An 11323-nucleotide genomic window follows, 5' to 3' on the forward strand; every position below is an offset into this window, starting at 1 on the left:
AGGGATTTGCAGGTACCCGGAGAGGACGAGACCAGGGAAATCTAGCAGTTGCTGCGGTGGGGTGTACAGAGAAGATCGATGGGTGTACAGGAATGATGTTCCCGGGACTTTAGCCAAAGAGGTCCCGGACGGTGATGATCCCGGTGGGGAAGAAGTCAAAGTGCTCGAAGTACCGGAAAGGTGGCTCCTTGGTCGGGGTCGTATTCGAAACTGATCTGCAAACTGCTCGTTCAGTGTAGGATTGGCCTGCAAACGGATCTCCTACCGGAGTAGGATGAGCATCGGGCCTCCGTGCTGCCGTATTGGACTTGCCTACGGGATTTAGGACGGTGCTCGTGAGGCATGGGTGATGTGTCACCGGTAGGTGCTACTGTGATGGGCCTCTGATAGTTGTCACGCTGAGGGTGAGTCACCGGGGTGGGTTGGGTGTCCAGAGCAGATCCATGGCTTTTTTTTTTTTTTTGAATCCCGGAGGAGACAAGGAGGTACCGGAAGGATATGTGCAGGTACCGGTGATGGTCGTCATGATACCGGAGGCCTCGACCAAGAAGGGTAGGAAAGGGAAAACTCCCGATGACCAAGGGTGCGAGCGGGCCCGGCAATTCGATAAGTGGGAGCTACCGGTGCCATGAACTGTCGGTACCAGAGGTTGCAGCCGAGGAGTCTCTGATGCTGGAGAGATACTTGAGTTGGTGGAGTGCCGGAACTCATCTCTAGGTTGGCTTATCGAGAGGTGGAGTCTCAAGGTTGGATCGAAAGGTTGAAGACATCGATACCGCTTTACCGAGGGTGGAGTTGCTCCCATGGAATGGAGATGTCTCCGGGTGCCAAGAGGAGATCGAGCTCGGTGGATATCAGTTCACATAAGATGTGATTCGACAAACGTTTGGTGACCGGTGAGAGTGCCGGGGCGGGTGGTGCAGGGAGGTTGAGTACCAGCCTTCCTGGTGCCAAGAGCTAGCTCTTTTTTTTTGGAATGGTGGACTAACCATTACTTGCGGTAACTGAGATGATGATGTTCCCGGAGGAGAAGAAATCAAAGAGGTCCCGGACGGTGCGGGTATCCAAAGTGCCGGATAGATGGTTCGTTGACCAAGGTAGTGATGAGGATATTGGAAGAGGACCAAAAGCAGGGTCTTCTCAAAGAGTCCCGGTCGGGAACTTTTGAAAGTGGACCTTGGTTGTAGAAGTAAGGGTGTGGGGTCCTGTGCGTACCCGCCTACTCATGAGTCCCGGAGGGGTGGAGCTTGGGAGTAGGGGGTGACTCATGTACCCGATTGCTCAAGTACCGGATGGATCATAGTACCGGATGGCTAGAGTACCGGATGGCTCGTTGGAGGCTTGGGGAGGGAGGTGGGGTGTCTTGTATGTACCCATGTACCCGATGACCTGTGGTACTCGTACATGACTCTTTGTACCCATCCATGACTCTTGCTCAAGGTCGGAGGCTCGTTACCCAAACTTAGGGACCCTCCTTCTAGCGCCAATGTTTCTACTGAAAAATACGGAACGGGACTAAGTGTGGATCATGATGGGGAGAGAGAGATAGAGAAACACAAGCATGTATAGTGGTTCACCTTGCCCTTGAGGCAAGGCTACGTCCACTTAGATATTTCTACTATGAGTGAGGCCAAGTAGCCTTTGTTGTGATACAAGTGTGGGGATCATGGATCCATCCCTTCTAAGAAGGGGAGGACTTCCCTTTGTAGCTAAGGGAAGTCCCCATCTATTCTATATTTCCGATGTGGGATACAATTTACATATATTGCTTCCCTTGAAGCCTCTTGGAGAGCATGGGAGGGTGGCCTCCTGACTAGATACCGGCCGACCTCCACCATGGCAACGTAGCTCGGGTGTCGGCCTACCGGATGCATGCCATAGGCGGGGCTAACCATGCCGCGGGGCCCACCTATGAGGTCGTTGATTATGCTTGGCGGTATGTAATATAAGTGATATCAACAACGTTTAACTAGTGCCCCAGTTCTAGCGTTACCTGATGATAGTGGGGAGTATGTGATTTATAGTGATGCCTCAAGACAAGGTTTAGGTTGTGTGTTGATGCAGCATGGAAATGTGATTGCTTACGCATCTAGGCAGTTGAAACCTCACGAAATGAACTACCCAACTCATGACCTTGAGCTTGCTGCTGTAGTTTTGGCACTTAAGCTATGGAGACACTACCTTTATGGAGCACGATGCCAGATTTTTACGGATCACAAAAGTCTCCAGTACCTGCTTAACCAAAGGGACTTAAATTTAAGACAGAGGAGGTGGTTAGAGTTGATTAAGGACTATGATTGCACTATTGAGTACCATCCAGGAAGAGCCAATGTGGTAGCTGATGCACTTAGCCGAAAGCCCTCTAGCTCTTTAGCCCATTTGAAGGCAGTTCGAGTCCCTTTACTTTATGAATTGCGATCTACAGGAGTTAATTTGGCGATTGAAGAAGGGTCTGGAGCATTGTTAGCTAGCTTCCATGTGAGGCCGAATCTCATTGATAAGGTGCGGGAGGCACAAGATGAAGATGAATATTTAAGACAATTAAAAGAAGCAGTGAGTGATGGCACTAGAACGGACTTTATTCTTAGAGGAGATGGAGCCTTAATGTTTGAGAATAGAATATGTGTACCTAATCTTCCGGATATTAAACGAGAAATTTTGGATGAGGCTCATAGTTCTGCTTACGCTATGCATCCTGGCGGGACAAAAATGTATCGAACTTTAAAACCATATTATTGGTGGCGGAATATGAAAAGGGAAATTGCAAAGTATGTGAGTAGGTGCTTGATATGCCAACAGGTAAAAGCAGAAAGACAGAAACCTTCAGGATTGCTACAACCGTTGCCTATTCCGGAGTGGAAGTGGGAGCACATCACCATGGATTTTGTTTCAGGTCTTCCACGAACTCGCGATGGTCATGATAGTATATGGGTGATTGTGGATCGACTCACCAAGTCTGCTCATTTCTTACCTGTTAACAAGACTTATGGGATGAACAAGCTGGCGGAACTTTATGTAAATGAAATCGTGAAACTTCATGGACCACCCGTTTCCATTGTCTCTGATCGAGATCCTCGTTTCACCTCAAAATTTTGGAAGAGTCTACATGAGGCTTTAGGTACTGGATTAAGTTTTAGCACGGCATTTCATCCACAGACTGATGGGCAATCTGAGAGGACTATTCAAACTTTGGAAGACATGTTGAGATCCTGTGTTATGCAATTCAAGGGAAGTTGGGATAGCCATCTGGCATTGATTGAGTTCGCTTACAATAATAGTTATCATTCCAGTATTGACATGGCTCCTTACGAAGCTCTCTATGGAAGGCAGTGCCGTACTCCCTTGTGTTGGAATGAAGTGGGAGAAAGGAAGCTCATAGGCCCAGAGATTGTACGGATTACCACTGAAAAAGTTAAGTTGATCCAAGAGAAACTCAGGACAGCTCAGAGTAGACAAAAGAGTTATGCGGATAACCGCAGGAAAGACTTGGAATTTCAAGAAGGTGATTGGGTGTTCTTGAAATTGTCCCCTTGGAAGGGTGTGGTAAGATTTGGAAAGCGAGGGAAGCTTAGTCCCCGATTCATTGGACCGTTTATGATTAAAGATAGAGTTGGCCCAGTTGCATACAGATTGATTCTACCTCCGAGGTTATCAAAGATCCATGATGTCTTCCACGTGTCCCTACTCCGCAAGTATATTGCTGATCCCTCCCATGTCTTAGAAGAACAACCCATTCGTTTGAAGGAGGACCTTACTTATGAGGAGAAACCGATCCAGATACTTGACAGAAGAGAGCAGGTCCTTAGAAACAAGACGATACCTTTAGTTAAAGTATTGTGGAGTAATCATTTGGTGGAAGAAGCCACTTGGGAACCGGAAGATTTAATGAGACGACAGTACCCCCATCTGTTCTGACAGGTACATAAATTTCGAGGGCGAAATTTTTTTTAGGGGGGGTGAATTGTTACACCCCATATCTGATATACCCTTGTTATTCAGTTGCATGGAATTCCTTATGGTTACCGTTTGCGGTTATAATTTTAACGTTTAGGGGGTGGTTAAAAATTGATTTTTTTATGAGTTAAAAATTTGAGAAAATTTCCTTCATGAAAGTTGTAGAGGACGTTAAACCGAGTGCGTGCATATGTGGTACGTAAAAATCGGAGCTCGTATGCAAAAGTTATGAGGGAAATTCAAAAATTACTGTTCATGGTAATTTTTGGATAAAAATAGAAACTTACCAGGGTAGGTTTCCAAAACCAGAAACCCACCCCCCCCTTTTCTCTCTCTCTCCCCGACTCTTCCTCCCCTCTCGGCCGATTTCTTTCCCCTTCGATTTCTTCCTCTTCCGGCCGACTCCGGACGTAATCCGGCCACCCCCAAGCTCGGTTTCTTCCCCCGGTCACGTCTCTGGAGGTATATTTGGACGATTTGGCCGGAAAAGCTCGGATCGAAGGAAATTCCTCCCCGGTTGCAGTTTTGGGATTTTGCCGATTTCCGGCCATTCCGGCCACCTCCGGCCGCCATATTCCCATCGAAGGTACGGTTTTTGATGGTGATTATTTTCCCTAAGGTGGTTCGTTCCAATTTGCATTGTAGAAGCCGAATTGATAATTTTCCATTCTAGGGTTCTTGGAGCTTCGGGGCTTTCCTTCACCGGCTCGATTCGGCCACTTAGAGGTAAAATTGATCAATGTTGTAGTTGAGAAGTTGTTTGGGTCTGTTGAGATGATGTTGTTGCCGGAATTTGGTGGTCATCGGAGAAGGTCGCCGCCGGCGCGTGGGGCCACTGTAGGTAGCGCGTGGAGGCGCGTATAGCAGGGTTTTAGATGTCGTTTTAATCCCCTATACAAGTTAATGATTGTAGAATGTAATGTGTGAAGTTTGGTTGACATCGGAGGAATTTCGGATTGAGTTTAAATTGTATAATTAACGGTTTGCGTGAATTCGAATGCCGGAATTATTTCGAATTCACTCGAGAATTAATTTATCGATGATTGAATATTGACGGAGTATTAAGGATGGATGTTGTAGAGTGTTGAGAAGTCGGTTTTAGGAAGGGGGATTATTTTGAATTTCCGATTATAAGTATCGTAAAGTTAAAGTTCAGTCCTGTGAATTATACATATTTATGATTGTTATTCGTACAGGACGAGAGGAGTCTCCATACGAGGAGAACCACGAGCGACGTCAGGATTGACCGCATATTGTGAGTGGACTTTTGTTTTAAATAATGATGCATGCGTTTATTTCTTGAATTAATTCTTTATTTAATTATCGTATTACTTTTCAAGCGTATTATTTGTTTCCGGAATTTGATTATTGGTTTATCTCATGGATTGGCTTTCAATAATGATTTTCTGAGATGGATTATGATTTACCTCGGTCATGAATTTCGGATATTAATTCGTTATGCTCGGATTCGAGTTTGTGATTTATGTTGATTTCCGGAGTTTCATATTTAATTTCATTCATCGATTTGAGATTTCTGAAAGATTTTCGAAATGGGATTTCGATGGAATTATTCCTTATTTATTTTTTTAATATGAGTTTATTTTTGGTGTGGGACACGCCGTTAATTTATTGATCTTTCTTATTTATTTATCGACTTTCGGATTTTGGCATTGGGAATGCCTTGATGATGATTTTGGAATTGGTTTTGTTTCGAATTATGGAGATTATGATTTATTATTATTTCTCGCATTTTTGCTATTGATTTGAGATATTCTTGGCGTGTGGGACACGTCGTTGGAAATTCATTTGCGAGAGTTGGGGGAAGCTTTATGTATTTTGGATTTACTGGATTTTCGGTTATGTTTCCCTGTGCCATACTGAGGGGTGATTTTATCATGCTAGCATTGATTTTCCGCCTTTGTGGCGCGGTGATGGGATCACCGTAGCCCTTCCGCCTTTGTGGCGCAGGTTACTGTCTCTGTGACAGTAATTCTGTAGCCCAGTATCCTATCGCTACACTTAGTGGCGTAAGGGTATATTACGGGAGTTATGGGAGTTCTTTAGCCTGGGAGGCTATCACCCAACCAAGCCTGAGTGGCTTATTCGTATGGCTATCATCTTCCCCTACTTATACTATTTTTGACTAGCGGGGACTAGTCTGAGTTTTCTTAACCAGCGGGGCTGGACTTATATTTTCGAGTATTGAAATTCAATCTTTTACTCTGTTGTTGTGACTAGCGGGGCTAGTCGGTTTTTCTTAATTATTGCATGCATCGGGAGTTTTATTGAGATAAATGTGGAAAAGTATAAAACCCTTTTTTTTTTCTTTTCTTTCAATTATTTATTTTTGTCCACTCACGCTAACGTTTTATATACTTTTCCCTGGGCCCTTCGGTTTCAAATGCCCAGATTGCAGTACTGTTGCTCGGTGTACGAGGGTGAGCCATAGTGACCGTACCTGCTTCCGCCATCACATTCTGTAGGTTACCTGGTTAACCTACTGTATTCCTTGTCTATTTATATTCCTAGAATGCTCTGATTACTAAGGGATATGTGACCCAACTTATATGTATTATATTTGAGGTCTATGGCCTAACTTTGGTGATTGTAGTAACTTGTACCTTTCGGAGATTATGTATGATGTTTTTAACTTTGAGACGGATTTGGAGGAATTTGGGAGCAGGGTGGCTCCAGGAGTTATGGTTGGATGATTAGAAGTGAATTTTGGTTTTCCGCAGGATTTTGGGTTATCCATTTTTAAGGGAGGTTATGCCGAAATTTTTGGTAAATCTCCTTTAAAGGTGGGTCCCGCAGGGCCACTTCGGATTCCAAGGTGGAATTCGGGGCGGGTCTTGTCAGAGCGAGTCCTGCGGCGAAATTTTCCGCTAAGCGAGTCCGGCGGTGACATCTTTGGCCAGCGTGTCCGCGGCGACATTTTCCGCTAGCGGATCCAGCGGCGACATTTTCCGATAGCAAGTCCGGCGGCGACATATTCGTCTGCTAGCGAGGCTAGGACAACTCCAACATAATTTGGGCACTTAATCAATTCCAACTCCAACTCGCTCCAAATTGGCATAAGATAAGTAACTATATCTTCCTTTACGCTCTTTCAATTTGAGCTAGTGCCATGCCAATGCCATGCTTTTACTACTTCTATGCATGCCAACAATATATCACACTTGATATGCTTTTACATGCTTCCATAACTTTTAAGCATGCCTACAACATTTCGTAGATTTGGCAACATTTTCTAGGCCTTACATGCTAGATATGCCATGCTTCAAATATCGATCTCAATGATCTCTAAGCATGCCTACAAAAATGCAAAAATGATATTAGCATCCACATTACAAGTACATGCTAGACACATATGCCATGCTCCTATTTAATTGCAACCCAATTAAATAAACATGGGACACTCAAACAAAATATTATTACTTGCTCTATGTGTTTGTCATTTTTTCATGCAGATACAAACTTTACGAGTCTATGGTCTACGACCAACCGCCAAGCGGTAAGGCAACGCCTCATAATGACAATGACCGCTACACGGCATTGCAGTCAAGTTTCTCCTCTGAGAAATAGTAAAGGGACTAGTTAACACAGCCTACGGCAGCCATTGATCCGGCAGTTAACCCCGACGCTTGGGTACCAAAGATTGGGCTCGTTACCCAACACCCTCTGCTCCGCGCAGCTCCCCTCACCAAACAATTTTCCGACCATCCGGAGGTCTATAGCCAGGAGTGGGGGACTCCTCGCAGGGCCTGGCAGGGGCCCACCCGAAAGGGCAAAAGCGTTCGCTCCAACCAATTCTAGATGGACAACGCACTCGCACTAATTATGCTTGATATACGGCACAAAGCTACGCTTTGGTATCAACCCGCAAGAACACCCTCCTTGACTGGGGACTTCGGGGACTTGTACATACAGCCCAGCATAATTAGCAACGGTCACGCTCATGCCTCAGGGCATCACCTCGAGCTACCCGTTAATGCGCCGCCGAGCTTTCACGCTCTCGCCTCAGCGGCAACCGCCGAGCTTTCGCGCTGGTGCCTCAGCGGCACCGCCGAGCTTTTCGCCCTCGTGCCTCAGCGGCACCGCCGAGCTTTTCGCGCTCGTGCCTCAGCGACACCGCCGAGCTTTCGCCCTCGTGCCTCAGCGGCACCGCCGACTTTCGCCCTCGTGCATTCCCGGCACCGCCGAGCTCACCGCTCAAGCCTTCCTACCACCACGAGCTTCCGCTCACGAGCTTACCGCGCATGCCTTCGCGGCACCCCCGAGCTTCCGCTCATGCCTTCCCGGCACCACGAGCTTCCGCTCATGAGCTTACCGCTCATGCCTTCGCGGCACCCTTGAGCTTCCCGCTCATGCCTTCCCGGCACCACGAGCTTCCGCTCACGAGCTTACCGCTCATGCCTTCGCGACACCCCGAGCTTACCGCTCATGCCTTCGCGGCACCCCGAGCTTACCGCTCATGCCTTCGCGGCACTCTTGAGCTTCCCACTCATGCCTTCCCGGCACCACGAGCTTCCGCTCACGAGCTTACCGCTCATGCCTTCGCGGCACCCTTGAGCTTCCCGCTCATGCCTTCCCGGCACCACGAGCTTACCGCTCATGCCTTCGCGACACCCCGAGCTTCCGCTCATGCCTTCCCGGCACCCCGAGCTTCCCGCTCATGCCTTCGCGGCACCCTGAGCTTCCGCTCATGCCTTCCCGGCAACCCTTGAGCTTCCCGCTCATGCCTTCCCGGCAACCCTTGAGCTTCCCGCTCATGCCTTCCCGGCAACCCACGAGCTTCCCGCTCATGCCTTCCCGGCACCCCGAGCTTCCGCTCATGCCTTCCCGACAACCCTTGAGCTTCCCGCTCATGCCTTCCCGGCAACCCCTGAGCTTCCGCTCATGCCTCCCCGGCAACCCTTGAGTTTCCGCTCATGCCTCCCCGGCATCCTGAGCTTTCGCTCCTGCCTTACCGGCACCCCGAGCTTTCGCTCATGCCTTCCCGGCAACCCACGAGCTTCCCGCTCATGCCTTCCCAGCACCCCGAGCTTCCGCTCATGCCTCCCTGGCAACCCACGAGCTTCCCGCTCATGCCCCGAGGTTTCGCTCATGCCTTCCCGGCAACCCACGAGCTTCCCGCTCATGCCTTCCCGGCACCCCGAGCTTCCGCTCATGCCTTCCCGGCAACCCTTGAGCTTCCCGCTCATGCCTTCCCGGCAACCCTTGAGCTTCCGCTCATGCCTTCCCGGCAACCCACGAGCTCCCCGCTCATGCCTTCCCGGCAGCCCCGAGTTTCCCGCTCACGAGCTTTCCGCTCATGCCTTCCCGGCAATCCTCGAGCTTTACGCTCATGTCTACTCGACACACCACACGTTAATGGAACATTGAATTTTTCTACCATTTGTCGTTTACCGACCGCGACAAATCAAATTCTTTTCTCGTTCCATTAATACGACCGAAAACCAAACAGACACAATCGTACGCGCGGTCATCGTTCTTGAGTTACAAATGCATACCTTCGCGGCACTCATGCAACTTGCATCTCACGAGCATAACCCCGTCAAACTCGACCTCGTTCGTCTCCTTGCGCGCGTCACGCATTTATCATATGCAATCCATATGCTCACACGACCATGTATCACGCACCTCATACATTCGTATATGCCAACGCATACCCATACAACTCACATTTGTTGCCCAATGCAACGAGCATTCTACGTATGCCTGTTTTTTGTCTTTGTTGTGTAGGTTAATGAGTCCCTTCTTGCTTACGGAGTTCGGGGACTTGTAGGGGCTCCGTACCGCCCGGTTACTTATGCTTGGTGACATCATGTGTATAACTCCCCAACCAAGAAGCTCCTCTTACTTGGGGACTTCGGGGACTTGTAGATACCTACTAGCATGACTAGTTTGCTATCTCACCAAGCATAATTAACACCCTCTTTGGGACACCCACAAGCCATGGTGAGGCCCAACCGCTACTTGCATCTTGTAGCCCTATGTTCAAGCTACGCTACGGTATCCGGAAGTCGCAAATCCGCCGCCGGGAAGCCACATTTTCGGCCTTGCCAAGTTGCCTCCATAATAGGCATTTCTAGACTAGAATAGTGACTTTGAGTCCCACATCTAAGAAAATGTAAATGAGGGAGCCTCCTTCCCCTATAAAATGAATGCCTCCTCCCACTTAAACTCCATCCCATTACATCTCATGTAATCCCTTTGGGCCGCAAGGCCCGAACACACTAGTTAAACATTCAAGTGGACGTAGTTTCCCGCTAAGGCGGGAAATGAACCACTATACTTCTTGTGTCGTTCTCTCTCTCTCTCTCTCTCTCTCTCTAAAGCTAACTAGAGACCCCTCGGTCACTAACGTTAACAGCAACTTTGCTGGGGACTAGGCCATGATTCCAGCAGCTAACTTCTTCCTTGCTGAACATATGTCATGCTGAATCCTGACCATCAATGCTAATACCAGGCCTAAATCAGCTAAGTAAACTCAATCTTAAAGCTATCCTTTTCTGCAAAAGAAATTTCAAGCATCATGCAAGAATACTTGGGGGCTTTACTTAATGAATTTCAAAAACATGCTATGATTTAACCACGGCTCCCTCCATTTCATAGTAGTGTTCTATGCTTCAGAAAGAAAAAAAAAATCATGCTCTTACTCCATGGTAGGATGACAATTTTCTTCAAGCTATCCATGTTTTTGCTGTCACAACACCGTCAGGTACAGTCAAGAAAAACAGCAACAAAGTTAAAAGTGATGCAAACAAGCTTAGTCAAAAAAGACTTTATTTTGTTCTTCACTTTTAAAAACTTATATTCAATTTTCTGCTCTCTTTCCTTCTTATGAACCTTTGATTTACACCAAGAAAGGATATCAATATTAGAGTGTTTTGTTTTCTCTTCAAAAGTCAAAATCTAGCTATTGAAACATAAAGAAATCACATGTTTCCTCTTCTTCTCATAGTCTAAGACTGCCTTTTTTTTTTCTTCTAAAAATATGTATCTTTTTATCTCTAATCATATCCTTACAAGGTTAAACCTTTTACCTGAGAACTAGGCTATAATTCCAAGAGCTAGCTTTTCCCCTGCTGCAACATATATGCAACTCATATTAAGCTACTCTATGTTATTGATCTTTACAATCATTGCTGGAAGCAGTTTATTGACATCCCTACAAGCATTACAACCAACAACACTACCAATCGTGCTATTATTTAGCCACTTTTTTAAGCATCTCAAGCCTATTTGAACATACCCTTTCACTTAACCTTACCAAGAAACATAGAAGATAATCTCTTCATTATTGACACTTATACCAGGTAGTATTGATATTCTAGATATCTTATACCTATATCAATCTATATGC

At 46.9% G+C, this 11323-nt stretch overlaps 1 long non-coding RNA gene across 1 annotated transcript; it reads left to right on the forward strand.

The window, feature by feature from the left end:
• The first annotated feature begins 4339 nt into the window (after positions 1-4339).
• Positions 4340-6693, forward strand: LOC133736246 (uncharacterized). Its single transcript, XR_009859468.1, has 4 exons — positions 4340-4540; positions 4628-4680; positions 5151-5209; positions 6364-6693. It is a non-coding gene; the product is annotated as an uncharacterized LOC133736246 (long non-coding RNA).
• The last annotated feature ends 4630 nt before the right edge of the window (positions 6694-11323 follow it).

This window comes from Rosa rugosa, chromosome 3 (assembly GCF_958449725.1).
Source record: "Rosa rugosa chromosome 3, drRosRugo1.1, whole genome shotgun sequence".
Lineage (NCBI taxonomy): Eukaryota > Viridiplantae > Streptophyta > Magnoliopsida > Rosales > Rosaceae > Rosa > Rosa rugosa.